General features: G+C 51.5%; 1 non-coding gene across 1 annotated transcript; it reads right to left on the bottom strand.

Moving 5' to 3' along the window:
* Window positions 1–1,294: 1,294 nt before the first annotated feature.
* Window positions 1,295–3,210, bottom strand: LOC124370068. The gene has a single exon (XR_006923144.1). It is a non-coding gene; the product is annotated as a small subunit ribosomal RNA (ribosomal RNA).
* Between the last annotated feature and the right edge of the window lie 1,925 nt (window positions 3,211–5,135).

The raw sequence follows: 5,135 nt of genomic DNA, 5'->3' as shown, positions 1-5,135 counted from the left end.
GGCCGAAGCTTGAATCGCAAGTACAAGGGGAACCACAGTGGAGACGGGATGCCGGCAACGCACGCTCTTGCGCGCACCATCCTGCGACGCCTTCATCGCGTACGCTGCACGACACTTTGCGGGGTTCGGTCGAGGCCGATCTCCACGGGGTCAGTCGCGCCAGCCACTAGTGACGCCAGGTGAAGTTGCGCCTTCATCGCGACTGCCGACTGTGCCCGTGTGGAGTTGGACGACCTGCCGTCCCCGCGCGTACCGAGAACCGGGGCACGGGATACGCTGTATTCCATGGCAAGCGGAATGCGCTCCGTGATACGAGATCACTGCGAGCGGGCGTTGGGCCTGGGGGCGACTTGTCGCTACTGGATGGAATTAAATGGGCACCCGGACCAGCCACGTGCGGTTACCGGGGCTTGATTTCACGTCGTAGCGTCCAGGGGACGCCCTCAGGCCGTTCACTGCTAGATAGTCGGTTGCGCACAACTAGTGTGCGGTAGAGAACTGATCTCGCTTAATCATCGGCCTCAGCCTCATGTGTGCGGATCTCTCTTTCGGCTCGCCAACTCGTGACCCGCAGCCGAGCAACTCGTCCCTGAGGCAGTGCCACCTCACTGCCGCTCGTTACAGAGCAAATCTCGGCTGTGCCGGATTTTTATTTTTATTTATTTATCGGCCCGCCATCTCGTGACCGCAGCCGAGCGCGCCCGTTGCAACCGTGGGACACCGACACGGCCGGGCGCGCGTGTATTGACACAACTCGTGTGTAAAATTTGCAGTAGTGTGTGCATCAGTTCTGTTGAACTGTGCCACAGCAGGGTAGTGGTTGCCAAGCACTCCCTGAAGCAGTGCCCAACTCACTGCCGCTCTTTAGAGAGCAAATCTCGGCTATGCCGGATTTTTATTTATTTATTTATTTATCGGCCCGCCACCTCGTGACTGCGACCGTGTGTAGACACAACTCGTGTGTAAAGAAAGTGCATCAGTTCGGCCCGCGGGCCCGTTGAACTGTGCCAGCAGGGTAGTGGTTGCCAAGCACTCCCTGAAGCAGTGCCATCACTCACTGCCGCCCTTTACAAGAGCAAATGTGTCGGCCCTCCAATCTCGTGACTGCGACCGTGAGAACACAACTCGTGTGTTCGGGAAGAACGGCTACGCCGGATCTTCGTTTTTGGGGGCAGTGCTCGCTCAGACACTGCCCCCTCTTAGGGTAGTGGTTGCCAAGCACTCCCTTGTCCTGCGCGGCCTCTCTCTGTGCTCGCGCGGTGGTGTTTGTGCACCTCAGTGCCACACAACACGTTAATGATCCTTCCGCAGGTTCACCTACGGAAACCTTGTTACGACTTTTACTTCCCCTAAATGATCAAGTTTGGTCATCTTTCCGGCAACATCGGCGACCGCACGAGGCGATCGCCGCGCACCAGTCCGAAGACCTCACTAAATCATTCAATCGGTAGTAGCGACGGGCGGTGTGTACAAAGGGCAGGGACGTAATCAACGCGAGCTTATGACTCGCGCTTACTGGGAATTCCTCGTTCATGGGGAACAATTGCAAGCCCCAATCCCTAGCACGAAGGAGGTTCAACGGGTTACCCGGGCCTTTCGGCCAGGGAAGACACGCTGATTCCTTCAGTGTAGCGCGCGTGCGGCCCAGGACATCTAAGGGCATCACAGACCTGTTATTGCTCAGTCTCGTGCGGCTAGAAGCCGCCTGTCCCTCTAAGAAGAATTTAATTCGCCGGTAGCACTATTGTGGATACCGAAGACGCCTAGTTAGCAGGCTAGAGTCTCGTTCGTTATCGGAATTAACCAGACAAATCGCTCCACCAACTAAGAACGGCCATGCACCACCACCCACCGAATCAAGAAAGAGCTATCAATCTGTCAATCCTTCCGGTGTCCGGGCCTGGTGAGGTTTCCCGTGTTGAGTCAAATTAAGCCGCAGGCTCCACTCCTGGTGGTGCCCTTCCGTCAATTCCTTTAAGTTTCAGCTTTGCAACCATACTTCCCCCGGAACCCAAAAGCTTTGGTTTCCCGGAAGCTGCCCGCCGAGTCATCGGAGGAACTTCGGCGGATCGCTGGCTGGCATCGTTTATGGTTAGAACTAGGGCGGTATCTGATCGCCTTCGAACCTCTAACTTTCGTTCTTGATTAACGAGGACATACTTGGCAAATGCTTTCGCTTAGGTACGTCTTGCGACGATCCAAGAATTTCACCTCTAACGTCGCAATACGAATGCCCCCGCCTGTCCCTATTAATCATTACTTCGGATTTTTAAAACCAACAAAATAGAACCGAAGTCCTATTCCATTATTCCATGCACACAGTATTCAGGCAGAAATCAGCCTGCTTTAAGCACTCTAATTTGTTCAAAGTAAACGTGCCGGCCCACCTCGACACTCAGTCAAGAGCACCGCGGTGGGATTGAATCGGCGGCCGGAACCCTCGGGATGCTTCATGCGGACCCTACACACCGCCGGGAGCCCGGACCGCCACCGGCAGGACGTCCCACAGGACATGTCAGTTAACACCGCGAGCGATGAACCGACATCGTAAGACACAGATCCAACTACGAGCTTTTTAACCGCAACAACTTTAATATACGCTATTGAAGCTGGAATTACCGCGGCTGCTGGCACCAAACTTGCCCTCCAATTGGTACTCGTTAAAGGATTTAAAGTGTACTCATTCCGATTACGGGGCCTCGGATGAGTCCCGTATCGTTATTTTTCGTCACTACCTCCCCGTGCCGGGAGTGGGTAATTTGCGCGCCTGCTGCCTTCCTTGGATGTGGTAGCCGTTTCTCAGGCTCCCTCTCCGGAATCGAACCCTGATTCCCCGTTACCCGTTACAACCATGGTAGGCGCAGAATCTACCATCGACAGTTGATAAGTCAGACATTTGAAAGATGCGTCGCCGGTACGAGGACCGTGCGATCAGCTGAAAGTTATTCAGAGTCACCAAGAAGTGCGGGGCTGGTGCCCCGATTGGTTTTGATCTAATAAAAGCGTCCCTTCCATCTCTGGTCGGGATTCTGTTTGCATGTATTAGCTCTAGAATTACCACAGTTATCCAAGTAATGGATTGTACGATCCAAGGAACCATAACTGATTTAATGAGCCTTTTGCGGTTTCGCCTTAATGTGGCTTGTACTGAGACTTGCATGGCTTAATCTTTGAGACAAGCATATGACTACTGGCAGGATCAACCAGGGAGCAGCGGATATACTCGATATCTCGTCTGCGCGGCATTAACACAGATGCCGTACTCGCACGGGCGGAGCGAGCGCGCGGACAAGCCGCGGCACGACCGCCCGAGAGTTGTGAGAGAGTGGAAGCCGCTCGGTCCGGGTCAGCCGCGCTAACGCGCCGCGCCGTAGGAAGAACGCCACGAGGTTTAAACCACGCCGCCGAAACGACGTGGCCCCGTCACGGACCTACGCGCCACGACGCGCGCGCCACTGCCCGGGCGGCTCGGGATGATGATTCGGTCGGTACTCGGTGCGAACACCGGTCCGAAAATCATTTTATCGAGCTTCATTTAAACTCACTTCAGGGTCTCCGGTCTGCGACCGGTAGCCCTATTTCTTGGCTAGAACACGCAGTTCGTTTTGCTTACGCCCGGTGAGGCGAAGTGTTTACCATAAGAGAGTCGGCACGGCCAGATAAAGTCGCTGGCGGGACCGTAAGGCCGCCGCAGTCGAGCTACTCCAGCCGCCCGGGAGTTTGCGCCGCGTGTGAGCTGCGTACCGGCGGTCACGGGGGACCGTCGGCGGGCTCGCGGCAATGCTGTGGGTCGAGGACAAGCCCCGAGATCGGTAGCGGCCGCCAGAAGCGGCCGCCCGCCGCCCAGACTGATTCTCGGGTCGGCTACTTCAAATCCCGGTAAAAAGCCAAACATTCGATAAAAATGGCTAAAAACCATTTTTAATACGTTGTACAGGCCCCTACTGTACTTTGGGAGGGTTTACGCTACTTTTTATTTTTCACTCTTAGGACACCACCACCTCCCTATAAGAGTACTGGATTTTCCATGAGACGTTCCTGTGGAACGTCTCGCAAAAACCCCAGATGCATATCGGTTGAAAATTTTTTTTTACAATTTTTATAAAACATTATTCATTATACAATTTTCGGATTATTGTGTATTGCAATGTTTAAAGAATAAAAAAGCTCTTGGCGATTTCTCGAAAAAAATTTATTTACCGAGATACGGGCCTCCAAAGAAAGTTTGGACTTAGAAAAAAGTCGGGACTTAGAAAATTTTCGAGACAATTTCAGAGTCCGAGTTTGTAAAATAAATTATTACCGATGAAATGACCGATGTGGGGTGTGTGCGGGCATTAGTTGAGCATATTCGGCCTCTTGGAGATTGGCCGTAAAAAATTTATTTACCGAGATACGGCCGGTCAATGCGAAATCGGGACTTGTCGAATGATAAAATAAAATAGACCGTGTTACCTACATCAGACGGTAGGAGTTTGATTTTTAAGATTTAAAATAAAAAAGTTACGGGACTTTGAAAATTTTCGATTTTGACACCAAAGGGGGGACCCTTCTCAAAAGTGCATATCGGTTTGGTAAAACATGAATTTTCTCGAAAACCGCTCGATAAAAGTTTATGAAACTTTGCAGTCGACTAGAATGGAATCTAGCGCTTCTTTTAAAAGTGGTTTTAAGAAAATCTATTGACGGGTTTTTTTTGACAGTCGTCGGAACGCAACTCGACACACGAAAATTTCGGTCGGTCAAGGTTCATATCGGTTTGCAAAAGTGCGGAAAAACGGAGAATGGCCCACGTCTCGGGCAAGAGGACAGTGTTCCCGGCCTAAAATGTCTCTTGGTGATTTTTCGACAAAGTCCAAATTATCCAGTTACCGGACTTGGAAAAAATTCAGAGGTGCATATCGGTTTGAAAAAGGTGCATATCGGTTAGAAAATGGATCATATCGGTTTGAAAATGGTTCATATCGGTTTGAGTCTGGACTTAGAAAAAATTTTCGGATTCGGAGGTGCATATCGGTTTGAAAAAGGTGCATATCGGTTTGAAAATGGTTCATATCGGTTTGGAAATGGATCATATCGGTTTGGAAATGGATCATATCGGTTCGAAAACAGATCATATCGGTTACAAAAAGGTG

The sequence above is a fragment of the Homalodisca vitripennis genome, chromosome X (genome assembly GCF_021130785.1).
Source record: "Homalodisca vitripennis isolate AUS2020 chromosome X, UT_GWSS_2.1, whole genome shotgun sequence".
NCBI lineage: Eukaryota > Metazoa > Arthropoda > Insecta > Hemiptera > Cicadellidae > Homalodisca > Homalodisca vitripennis.
This window is presented reverse-complemented; position numbering and strand designations above follow the sequence as displayed.